The sequence below is a fragment of the Malurus melanocephalus genome, unplaced genomic scaffold, assembly GCF_030028575.1.
Source record: "Malurus melanocephalus ecotype Western Australia unplaced genomic scaffold, MMel_1.1 scaffold_576, whole genome shotgun sequence".
In the NCBI taxonomy this organism is placed as follows: Eukaryota; Metazoa; Chordata; class Aves; order Passeriformes; family Maluridae; genus Malurus; species Malurus melanocephalus.
The window spans coordinates 156,995-170,599 of NW_026623808.1; positions in this window are offsets into that span (position 1 = coordinate 156,995).

Here is a 13,605-nt window from a genome sequence, read left to right on the forward strand (position 1 = left end):
TGTGTGGGACATGGCTGTGTGGGGGACATGAGTGTGGGGGTCATTGCTGTGTGGGACATGGCTGTGTGGGACATGGCTGTGCCGGGCTCTGTGCACCAGGACAAGGCATCCCCTTGGACGGGGATGGCAGTGGGTTTTGGGCTGCACGGCCTCACCACAGGGTGGGAGCAGAGCCTTCCAGGGGTCCCCCAGGCCATGTGTGTCCACCGTGGTGTGTCTTCCAGGCACTGGGGGCTTGTGGTTGCCCCTAAAAACTTCAGGGTAGACATCTCCATGGAGTCCAGCTCTGCTTGTTGCTCTCCAGCATTACCTCCAGTCCTCCATTGCTGTGGGATGGGGAGCAACACGGGGCCAAGACCTTTACGGTTGCTGTTGGAGAATCTGGCTCCATTCAGCACAGGCAAACACCATGGTGGGATTGTCAGGCAGCTGAGACACCAGAGGAGCAGGCTCTTTGGAAATAAATGTGACCACTTGGTACCTTATGTAGTGAGAGAGGCTGGGGAATACCCTCAGGCAAATCCCTGTAAGGGATGAGTTCCATGGGACAACACTACAGAGGCACCAGCAGCCAAGGGGCTCCATCRCAGACCCCAGCTCAAATGTGGGACACAACCCCATCCCCCATGGGTCACTCAGCTTCCCTTCCCCTCAGCCTGACAGAAGTGCCAAGGGGTCTTTCTTATGGTTATCTACACCTGCTTTTAATAACCCAWCCCTGCTTCTGTCTGCTGAATTTTGAAGAGCACTGTAAATCATTCAGTGGATTGGTAAACCACAATAGGATGTATATTTGTTTTCACATCATACTGTATTTTCCAGTAGTAGTTCTCCACGATGAAGAGAACCATTGACTGTTGCATCTCATTGCATGCAACCCCAACAGAGACTGAACAGGAGTTACCTCCATCTGGCAGAACATCACATCCTGTGACAGCTCCAGTGACCCCACAGCCTGGGTTAGTCAGCCCAGCACGGRGCTCCAGCAGGAAATTCTGACAGTAATAGAAAGAAAATACATAGTTTTCTGTTGGCCCAGTGAGTTGAGCTGGTTCACTCATGTGAACTCTTTAAGGGAATGAGAGGAAAAGAAAATGAGAAACAAAACTGCCCCTTTTGGCAGCCACCCACACATCAGGCATATTACTGAGCTGCTCTGACTCAGTCAGATGGTCGCCTTGCTCTACTCCAAAAAAATACTAAACCCATCTATTTTCTGTTAATGTGCTAACTCTAGTACTGCCACAGTTCAATTCTCTGTTGACTGCACACTTCATTGACCMCCTCACTGCTCTTGCCAAAGGCTGGTGTCAGCCTGGCCAAGCTTCTAGCTCYGCTTACCTGGGACACACCAGTTACTGGGTTTCGTGTAATGACTCAACAGTTACTTCCCCTGATTCTCTGGAAATTCAGTGATACAGTATTTGCCAAGAAATCAGTACTAAGGGYTTGGTCACCTTCTCAGGCAATTCTTAAAATTCTTCTGCATTGAAGTTTTATAGATGGGTGTTAACAAGTAGTTTTCATTCACCCTGGTCATTTGTGAAAGACAAAAATACCTCCAATTAAATATGGGGACATCATTCAGTCCATTTTCCAAACGAAGAACAGGAAAAAAATACTGAATAATTTCTGGGGTTTTTTTTGTTTTGTTTTTTTTTTTTTAATTGAATTGTAATTGTTGCTATCCAACATCCAACCTCAATCACTTCTAGGATTTTCTTTGTGCCTCAAGGAGAAGCCACTGGGTGGTGATAAATAGTACTGGCCATTCTATATTCACTGAATTTCCCTAGCTAGTTACTCCTTTTGCAAACTGCTAAACTACTAATTGCTATCAGCTTGCCAAATTCCTATCTATAAATGCCTGTATTGCTGCCTATTGCTCCCTTTTGAGCATGATGTTTTGTTTTAAAACCAGAAAAGCCTCCTTTGATGCCATTGGAATTGTGACTGTTTGAGTCTCCTAACAACACACTGATGAAGAACTCCCCCRGTTTCCATTTGGATCACATTGAGATATTTCCTCAGGCTCACTTTTGCTCATTACTCCTTTTAGCCTTGCAGACTTGCTAGCAGTGTCCCCAGTAGAGTTTTAGGAATGCTGGGAGATTGAAATGGGTACCCTTTCTGCTTGTGTGTTGGAAAACAGAGTCAAAACACATAAGCAGAAAGAGCTTTCTAGGTCACACAGACCTAGAAATTACTATGATGAGGAGAAGCCAAGGAGATTTTTTTTTTTTTGGATGAAGTACCGACTGGTAAAAAGAGCCTATCATATGACTCAGAGGAAAAATATTATGAAGTTATTAGTGCTATTAAACAGAAGCTCTTATTCTGTCATTCCCTATTACTAAAAGGAGTTAAAAGGTTTGCTTTGATACATACATTTCTGTGTTCTTCATCTAAATTCCTTTAGTAATTTTCAATTAAAGATTAATTTCTCATCACATTTTTCAACCCATTGCATATTCTAATGTATTATCTTTATCCCCATTAGAAGGTTTCTCTTAACACCTAATTGCTTTTTTTTTTCAGTCGCTGGCAAATTTGAACTCGTTTATTGCTTCACAAACCTCAAACCATGCGGGCTTTTATTAACTCAGAGATTAATTTTGTGGTTGGCACACTCCCTGCTTTCCAGCTCTCTTGGCATCCCTCTGTACTGCTGGAAGTGCCTGGCAGCCTCAGCTCTCCTGCAGCATTCCTGGCTGCAGCTTCCCTTGGGAAAGGACGGGTCACAGGGCATCACAAATTATTTCTAGGCATACACCTAGAAATCACAGCATTCAGTGCATTTAAAGCATCAGGTGTGTAACCTGGTAGAAAGAATAAAAGAAAATTACAAGAGAAATTACAAGAAAAACAACAGTTTTTCTCTGTTCAGTTCACCTCAGAGAGACTGGTTAGCAGGAGGAAATGAGCCAGAGAACACAATCCAGCATTGTCAATGCTTCTGGAAATATTGTGGCCATTCACTGCCAGTGTAATTCCTCCAGACTTTGCTCAGTGGGAGGAGGTAAGCAGCTTGGGGCTTGAGGACAGGAGGAGTGGTAAGTCCTGCAGCCTTTCTCAACATGTTCCCCATGACTATTTTGATTGCATAGTTACATATACTCCACCTGAACCTAAAAYGGCTACTAGTCCCACCATAAAACTTACAAGTCCTTTACAACTTTCTGTGACCAGAATATTTTTTACCCGTCCCATTTCTCACTTGCTCCCTTCCACYACCTTTTCCCCAGTGTCGAGGGTGTTTGCTATTTTCCATGTCTGGCTATCCCCCACTGAACCCTGCACTTTCTCTCAGGTTAGGCACAAATGAGCTGAACAATGCTCATTAAGTGTACAGCATTTAATGAGTCTCAAGACTGACTAATCACATTTTATGTGCTTTCCCAGTCTGACTGTACCCACTGTTATCTCTCATCTCTAACTGTAAATCCTTCAGGGCAGAGACCAGCATTGTTACCTGTTGTATATTACCTAGCTGAAGGGGGCCAAGGATTTTATTTGCTTTGGCAATAAGCAGCATAAATATCGTTATGCTTTAAGAACATTTGAGAAGTTTTTCTCCTTTGCACATGRTTTCTAAATCAGCCAGGACAAGAACCTACTTGGAGTACACATTTGTGTATGAAATCTATCTTGTGCCAAAACTAAGATATCCAAGTAGCAGAGAAAATAAATCAAAACCTACTGTTTATTTATYCAGTCTCTTTAATGTGTATATATTAGTGTGTTCCACCCTGCCTTTTCTGGTAGGGCTGTATAAATATGTGCCTTAGCTCAGAGTAGGTTATGGGACCCACCTCTGCAGTGCACCAGCAGCCAGCTGGCCACATCTGCTCCCAGATGTTGCAAGCACACCTCTGCTAGTCCTGTACCAACAAACTCTCCCTGAGGACAGCGGTGGGGCCTCCATGGGACACCTCTGACCCGATTTGTTTGACTTTCCTGGCAAGTGTGTTACATAGGGATAAAATCCCCACAGCCCACTCTCTCTAATCCCCATACATCCTCAGGGCAAACAAAAAGAGCTTCATAAGAAAGTGGGCTGAAGAGGACAAGGCTCCATGCCTTGGCTGTGTATGTGGACATGACATTCCTCCTAGTACCTTTATGTGTTTTCCCTGACCTCGGTTGCTTGCAGGCTTTGCCAGCTGAGATTTTCAGGTTCRGTAGGTTGGCAACAGCAGTGGCATCCCTCTGGGCTCTCAGACATGGGCATGGGATCTGCATGGGAATATCTGACTCTTGAACTGAGTGCCAGAGCTCATGGACRCACAGACAGGTATATGGTGACCCATTAAACGGCGGTTAGCAATTTGCAATTACAGTTTCACTTTTCAAAATGATTCACATGCAGTTGAAAGCCACAAGTCTTTAAAAGTCTCCTTTGAAAGCTCCTTAAACTACTTTGGCAAGCCTGAGCTGTTGAACAATTTATTATCACTTCTCTGCCAGATGAGCCTGTGAAACAGCTTTAAGAGGAAATTGTATAAAGTGCCCAAGATTGTCACAGAAGAAGTTTCTTTTCTCTTGTGCCACCCAATCCTCCTTCCCCCATTTCCCAGACACACAGCTCTTGGTTTAAAATAGCCTGGTAGTTATTTCTATTACAACAGCAGCATATCTAATAAGTCGCATGTCTTCAGCAGCAGTCAGAGGGAGAGGAGAATTCATTGCTCCATGTACTTAAACAAGATCTTTAAAAGTCTCTTTTTATAATAGAGGACATAAATAATACTGTGCTTTCCCAYTCCTCTCATTAGCCCCACGACTGCCATGGGAAGCAAAGAAGGCCACACCTGTCTCCAGATTTCTTCTCAGGTCCTTTGAAGACTATTTCCTCTGCAGAAGTTATCTTCTGCTCTGCTCTCCTGGCTCCCTGCTGCCACAAAGCTGTAATGGAATCACTGTGCAGCTACGGGGTGCATCCTTTCTGTTGGTACTTATCCCTCTCCTCTCTCCCTTCTTTTTTTAYAAATAAAGCAGAAGTCTTTCAGTCAGAAGGACTGCCAGCCTTTGCCTAGCTCATGTCATACCTAAGGAAAAGTGGGATCTGAATGCCTTTATCTGCTTTCACACCTCCACTGTATTTCTGAGAGCTGCCATGCAGCACACACACAGAGGGATTGTGTCCACCGAGGACACCAGTTTGCTGATGGCTGGCACAGGGCTTTGTCTCAGCCAGGCTGCAGACTGGGCTGAAACTCTCGGCCACCACATCAGCCCTGGTGATGGTAACAGCAGAGCAAAGGCTGCCACACTATGATGGAGGGTTGAGTTTGATAGCAGTTGTCCCAGCCACAGGGAAGTTGCCAAGGGGATTCAGTAGGTACCTGCAAAGCTGCTGACTTCACTGGGAACTGTTCCAGTAAATGAGGGGAGTTTCACCCTCACCAATGGACAGCATCAGCCCCATACTAGGGAACCTATTTACAGCTAAACTACCCCAGGACTGCTAAGAAAAATAAAGCTACTATCTAAACTGAACTAAAAAAAAACCCACATGCAAGCCTTGAGCATGAGACTCTTTAGAAACCATCACTTCTACCCAGCAGAATACAACAGGCAAAGGGCAAGTGCCTGGGCTTTTATTATTTATTTGAAATGTGAAATGAATCTGCTGCTCACTGTCCACCCAGCACAGAGGACAGATTCAACTTTCTCTGGCAACTTTCCTAGCTGAAGGAGGTGATATCCTCTCCAGCTGAAGAATGCACACATACCGCTAATGGATCTCACCATCCAGCAGCTCAATGTTTTGATTTCATATTAGAATTGCTTGAAAATAGGACCTTTAATATCTCTATTGTTGTACATTTCTCCCTCAAAGTATGTTTAGAGGACTTAATCAGACTCATTTCCTTAATTTCAAGCATATCTCTGAAAACTTATTATCCCAGGCTGATGGCATCAAAGAGTGAATTAGGAATAAAGCCAAGTGAATAAAAACAAAGATATTTCCTTTCAGTTACTGTGCAGCCTTCACAGGCTGCAGAGCATTAGAGCTGCTGAAATACCACTGTCACATTCTTCAAGATCTGCGAATTAGTGCCTTGCTCTTATACCCTTGGCAGGAAGCGAGGACACGATCCCTGTTACACTTCGTCCAACAAAGCTGTGCTGTGATGAGCAGCTTTAGATGTGTGGCACTGGAAAAATGTCTTTGAACTATTGCTGTTTGGGTTCCCAGTTTCTGAGACATTTATCACAGCAAATTCCCCTATTAAAAAAAAAAAAAAAAAAAAAAAAAGAAAACAAAACAAAACAAAACAAAACCCCAAACCATGAATATGATTTTTATAGCAACCCTTGATTTCACCCTCTGTCCTTCAACATCATTTGCAGAGAAGCAGCAGATCTTGCAGCTGTTCTGGGCCAGGCTGGAGGTTCACACACAGGGGACTGTCCTGGCTATCTCTGGTGGCAGTAAGGAGTTGAAGTGCTCTGAAATCCAGGATGAAGTGACACCTTGCACACCCTCCCACCAGGCAGCCAAACACAAATCTCTCTATTTCAGCCACCCCAATGGGGACTGCAGCRTGGGCATCCACAGCTTCTCCAGGACTTCACAGATAGCAAACCAAGATGCCCCTGTTCTGCCAAGTTAAGGAACAACTCTTAGCTCCTGCTGTGCCTAGAGACTGGACATAATTTTAGCATGGTCCAGGGCAGATCAAGCAGCAATTGCTAAAGTGACTTCTGCAACCTTGTTCTCACAGCACCTCCTGGGAAACTGCTTGGCAGACTGGCAGTCGGTGCTGTTACAACAAAGCAGAGGGCTGGGAAGCCTTTCTTCTGCTTTGTGCTCTCCAAAGGCTCTGCTTTCAGAGAGGACAGGAACCAAAGCCTGTGTGCAGCTCTTCTCCCTGGCATGGCGCCTCAGAGAATGAGGCAGGTTACGCTGTCTGGTCATTTGACCCACCATCAGTCATCCTCAATAACTTTTTCATCTCTGTGATTTCAACTAAATGGGCAAAGTCCATGAGTTTATTATGATCTGAGACACTGTGCTTCTGCTGTGCCCTCTGATGCCCCAGTGGCTCCCCATCCACCCCACAGACTGGCAACATCGCTTCCATCAGGACTGGCATTCCCGCCCACATGGCCTGGCACCAGCTGGAGCACAGCAGGAGCTAAATGTGCTGATGGACAAAGAATATCTTGTGCAAGGGCCAGAGAAGATSGGCTCACCTACAAGACACTGAAAAGTGAGGCAAGGGAACATTCTCAGTGTGGGAGCCCAGCTCCCCTGCACTGGGTTTGCAGCAGCACCCCTGCCTGGCACTGCACAGCATGCAGAGCTGCACACCAGGGAGCCCCAGGCTATGGCCAGTCCCGTGCACAAACCAGCTTTACAAGGCACAAGGTGACACCATGTTAGAGCCTCATTTTGCTTTTCTGAAACTATTGACTTTAGAAGTTACCCGTGTTTCCTTTGCCCTCTGCTCATGYTCYCTCCATCTCTCCGATCTCTCCTCGRCAAGAGCCAGGCCTGAGGCRGTCTGTGAAGATGCCAGGAAGGAGCCAGGGTTTGCATGTGCAGCYGGGGCAGCACCCTGACAGAGCTTGCAGTGCTGCAGTCTGACAGATCTGGACAGTTCTGGGCTTCCTCCTTCCCCAGTTCTTGCCAGGAGATGTTTTCCCCGTGCTCTCTCCTTGACTCTACACGTGGCAGCTCCAAAGTCACCACTCCAAAGTAACAGCTAATGCTGAAAGAGMAGCTGCTGGATCCTTTCCACCAGTCCTTGCCCTCTGGGGTCCTTCTCTACCTGTGAGGTTTTAGAAGAACAAAGTGCTAATTACTTTGCAGCGTGTAATTACTTTTGCAGCTCCACCCTAACAAGCGAGCTCATCTGCCTTCCCAGGACAGGTCATGCCCCGACAAATACCTGGCTGCTTAATTGCTTCAGACAGCTCTTGGGGCTCTGCAGACACCCCGGGCTGAGCGTGCAGCACGGTGCTCTTGGTGCTTGGGAAACCCAAAGGGAGGACAGTGCAAGGAACAGGACAGTTCTTCCTTACAGCACACACAGTAGGCAAAGGAACTCCAAACTCTGCACTGCACTGAGGTGTCCTGCAGTCTTCCCGAGGGGCAGCAGAGCTGGCTGATGGAGATTTCCCAGTGCGCTGTGACCCTGGAAAGGGTTTTTGGGGCCCTCAAGGGCTTCGTGTAAGACTGCTTGACTCCCAGGAGTCTGGCTGGATCCTCCTTCGCTACTCTCCACAGCCACAAAACTGGCAGAGATGATCCAGAACAGAGGTGTGTCCTCATAGCGCAAAGCGGGGGAGCTCCAGTCGCCTCTGTGCTCCTCACAGAGCAGAGAATGCCCAGCAAACACTGAAACCACTACATCTGCTCAAACCAGATGTGGTGCCAGCCCTGTCCCTGGCCAGGCTGATGATTCTGGCTGAGCACATCACTCACCCCCCACCTCTCGGCGAGGCCGGGCTGAGCAGGCAGATGCATCTGCAGCCCCTCAGGAAAAGCCTCCTCTAAATCTGCACCCGCTCAGAGCATTCCCACCCTGGCCATTGTTTTGGGAATGGCTGGAAAATGTCAGCAGGGCACTGGGTGCGGGTGGGGGGTCAGGAAAAAGGAAAAGGTGATGATTAGATTTTTTTWAAAATCAGCCAATAAATTATATTAACTTTTCCATTGACCTTTGGTGGGGTCGCATTATCAGACTAGTGAATGTGGTTCATGAAGATAGGATTATGYTCAGATTTCAAACTGTGCAGAAAGTGCATCCCAAGCAACATGCCAAAATGGAAAYGTCAGCTCTGCCAGATGGGTGTGCTTCTCATTATCCTTCCGAGGAAAGCCAGATCCAGCACCTACAAATATTGTACATATTATTTAAAGGGTCTGGTTCCCACGGAAGCTGGGAATTGCAGAAAATCTGCCTTTGTCAATGGTGCCGTTTACTCCTTTCCCCTTGAGACCGTGGTGGCACTAGAGCTGCCTGTGGAGGGACTGGCTTGCACCAGGCAGCCAAGATAATTTTCCTGCCCCTGCTTGGCCAGCTTGCCATGGAGCAGACAGCTGGGAATGGGCAGCTTTCCTTGGCCAGGGCATGAACACTGCCCTGGCACCCTGGTGCTGCCTTCGGGATGGGATCATCATATCAGCTCCCTATGAAGCCAGCAGCAACAGCTCCTTCTGCACTGTAGCATCATCCACGAGTGCTCAGGGAGCAGTACCAGCCTGCAGGCACAGTGACCCTGCTGCTCCAGGGTTGTCCCAGTCCTCGGGGATTAGAGAGTTGCCTTTCCCTTGGACTGCCGCCCTGGTACAGACAGAAGCCTCCTCTCAGCCCCTGCCAGCCTGGTATGGCCAAAATTAGCTTCCCCTGCGTGAGTGCGGGGTAGAAGAGCCACGATTGTATCTCGGAAAAGCATTATTGTATTCCYTGAGCCCTATCTTATCAGAGAAAGGAAAATGGGACTTTGACAAATTGCCTCTGCAGTGGCCGGGGTGAACACGTGATGTTCTGTAATTGCACACCCTGTGGTCGCCAGTGGCCACTATTGTTCCCAGCCCCGGCTGTGCCCTGTGGAGTCTGGGCAGCCATGACCCTCCCGAAGGCAAGAGAGCCCGTGTCCACCCTCACCTTGGCTGCACCCAGTATATTGTGCTTGCAGCTGGGGATGCGGCTGAAGTTGGATTGATCCCCTTATCAGGAGCCTTCAAGTGCTGATAAGGTGACATCGCCTGCCTGGAGCAGGGACTTGAACTCTTTAGCAAGGGGAGATGGTTATCAGCAGTCTCTGGCAGGGCTGTGCTGGCTCTGCAACCTCACAGCTGGAAGCAGAGCTGTGCTCTGAGMCTGGGACAGATAGGAAGGGTTTGTTTTGCTTTGCACAATGGCTGCTCAGATCCTGTCCAACAGCAGAGCAGAGAGCAYGGCAGGGCACTTCAAAGGCACTCACCCTAGTGCTGTCACCACACAGGGAATGCAGCGTGGCCAGTGGCTGTCCTGCCCTCGGGACGTTCAACCTGACCCCAGGGACAGCTTGGTCCCTGAAATACCCATTGCAACAGGAGACATACTGTTCCCAGTCCCAGGGCAAAGCAGATCTTCACCTGAAGAGATTATGTCATCTTACCAGGAAGTCTAAGAGCCACCCACAACCCATCACTGCCTGCAAAACATCCATGACGTTTTGAGATCCTGAGATCTCTCCATTCCTCACTGGGTCAAGAGGACCAAAAACCTCTTCAGTAGGTCTGTATACCTCACAAAGCACTTTTCCTGGCAGAGCAGGGAGCAGCAGGTGCTTGGTTCATGTCCACTCCAAGCCACTGGGCAGGAGAAGCCCCTGTGGTGGCAACTGTGGTGGCCAGCGGGACAGCCAGCATGATCCTGCAATGATGTCCCACAGGGACCCCTGCCTGGCGTGCTCAGTTCACCTGCTTGGGATGGGGAGGAGCACTGGGGCTGTGATGGATGCCTGCAGCCCTCCTCGTTGCTTGTGCCGTGCATGACCGCAGCAGTGCTGGGAYGCACTGGGAGAGCCCTTCATCCCCCTGAGCTGGCTGGGGGATGGTCTCCAGAGGTGCTGGCAGCTGGTGGCTCCCCAAACACCCCGGCAGAAGCAGCCACTGAGGGCTACTGGGAGTAAATACAAGTTACAGCACACGGTGCTGCACAGATGTACACCACCTGCCCACTGTTACAGCGCTTTGTGCCCTTTCCTGCCCTGCTGCTGGGTCTGCTTCCCAGGGCTGGATGAAGGGAGACACTGACAGATGCTGAACTGTCACAACCATCCCAGCAGAGCTGCTGCTGTTTCCTGCATGTCTCCCTAYGCCTGTGCATGTCTCCAGCTCAGCCCTCTGCTTTCTAGAGCTGGGCTGTCAGAGTGAAACCAAATGGGAAAACCACAGGCAGACTGAATACGAGATCTGAAAGGGCTGAGGCCACTGATCTCCCCTTGCTGCACCCCAGGACAGAAGGCAAGTGCAGCTGCTGCAGAGTTGCAAACCACAGTAGTGTGTGATGTGCCCCAGCACCTCCTRCACAGCTCCTCCCTTCGCTGGCTCCCTGAAATGTCCCTTCCCACAGTGACCAAACACCAGTGTGTCCCTTCGTGTCTCCCATCCTGGGGCCCCCACGACAAGAGACCAGGCACTGCTTGCTGGGCACAGCACCCATCCCACTGCTTTCTTCAGTGCRGCTGTCAATGATGGAGCACCAAGGCAGCCCTTGGGACTCTCCTGTGGGTCAGAGCAGTGCAGGTCAGTGCAGGGTGACCTCCTGCAGCCCACCCTGCCACTCCCAGCGCCACAGCGTAGGGCCTTCCTGAGCCAAAGAGCCAGCCCTGGCCTGCCTCCCTGAACTCCCCTCATCATTCATCCCAGTCTTGCTGCCCAAAATAGCCTACAATGATTTCCGCAGTTAATCTGGGCCTGCTCTGAGCCTGCAGGCTGTAATCTGAACATGGCCTGTTGTGATATGACAAGGGGCAGTGGATTTAAGCTGAAGGAGGATTARTTAAGACTAGGTATAAGGTAAAAATTCTTTACAATTAGGGCAAACACCAGAACAGGTTGCCCAGAAAGTTGGTAGTTGCCACATCCCAAGAGACATCCAGAATAACCTGGTGTAGTTGAAGATGTCCCTGCTCAGTGCAGGGATGTTGGACTAGATGGTCATTGAAGGTCCCCTCCAACCCAAACTATTCTACAACTTCTCTTGCAAGTGTGGAAACGTAGGACACGGATGGTCCTGTGGGATGGAGCAGGAGCAGGCCAGGCTACCTGTTGCTCCAAGGCTCATTGTGAAGCACCAAGAGCACCGTGCCCGCTGCACAGCCGTGTGACAGCCAGACCCGCCGGCTCGGGAGATCCCGGCTCACACGGACATCCTCCTGTGCTTTAGAAGGCGGCCGAGGTGCCCACCCCAGCGTCTGCAGCAGAGACTTTTGTTTCTCTCGAGGTTATCTTATCGCCATAGGAAAGGCAATACAGCAGAAGAATTTCCTTTCCTTTATGTTTCCAGCCTTTCCATTGTCTGGCGTCTGGATTTCTGAGCCCTGCCACTTAGCAATGTGCTCAGGCCTTTGGAAATATGAATGCAGGTCCTTCTTATCAGCAGGAGCTCTCCAAAGGCTCTTTTTGCTGCTGCGGGCAAACTTGGCAGGGTCTGGTGGCCCCAGGSCCCATCCTCACCCTGTTCATGAGCTGTGCATTTCCCACTGCCCAAGGCAGGTGCCAGCTGAGCAGTTCATTCAGAGGGATGGCAGTGCCAGGCAGCAGAGCTTGATGAGAATTGAAGGCACTGAAATACCACAATCTTCCATTTCTTTCTTCCTTACATGGCAGACTATGAGCGATGGGTCAGCCCCCCACATCAAGCACTGAAGACATACACAACCTGCTGGGTGGACTTCCATCTCAGTGGTCCATGGCTTGTGGGGCTARTGTGACCAGCCATGGATGACCAGAAAGTGGGTGGCCACCAGCAGTGAGCCACAAGGGGACTGCCCCTTTCTCCTGCCTTGCTGGGTGGATCAGCTGRCTTCAATTCCACTGGGCATGGCTTGTAAGTCCCAGTGCAGGGGAAACAGGAGCACAATCACAAGAGAAGACTGATGAGTTTGAACCCAGCCTTGAGGCTGCACCTCTTTCACAGCCCCAGTTCCAGGGAAGGGAAACATCAGTGGTGAGAAAGGGGGACCCCATGCTGCATTGCAGCAGGACAAGGGTGAAAGATGCTGAAAGCTGTCCCTGCTCCAAGCAATGCTTGAGGGACAGCATGGCATGGCAGCCTGTGGTGGCACCTCAGAGCTTCTTCCCTCTCCCTGGAGAGCCCCTTCTGCTGCTTATTGCTTRTTTGGCTGAGGTGTTTGAATATCTGGAAGGGGTGCAGCTTCTCTGAAGGTGCCTGGGCACAGCACAGAGCAAATCTGAGCAGCAGGGCTGCGCTGGCTCAGTGCATCATCATATCCTCAAAGTGCCACTGAGAAGAGAAAGAAGCAGGCAGTGCCCAGGTGGGTGCCAGAGAACCCCAGGCAGCACAGGACCTGCACCRCCTCTTTCCAGAAAGGGGAACTGGCTGCATTTGAAACTAGAATGTATTTGGTTCTCTTGTTCTCCATGGCAATATAAGCAAAGCAGAACAGTGCTTGTTTCCATTTTTCTTACACACTTCCCTCCTTGCCCAGTGTGAGGAGAGGGTTTGGGGGCACACTGGGGGTAGCCAAGAAAGATGTGGAGTGTGCCAAGAGCAGAATCCCTTTTCCTGGGACCCACAGCAGCGGTTCCTGAGCATCCCCCTGCACTGCCCTGAGCGCAACCAGTTGTGAGAGGCTCCAAATGGAGACAACTCTTGCTGAAAATCCTGTGAAATCCCAGGTGAGCTCGCACTTGTCCACCAGTGCTGGCCAACACAAAAGGGCTCTGCAGAGGCTTCCAGCTTCCATTTGCTCTGGGCAGRCAGCAAATGCCTGGCAGGACTGCAAGGCCTTCCCTCATGGATGATGTTTCTTCTTTGCCTCAACTGCTGTAACTCCCAAGTGAAAGGGGCTGGTGACATTTCCAGAAGGGCAAACCCAAGTCTGCTCCACCCAGCACGCGCAGTCCTTCTGCCC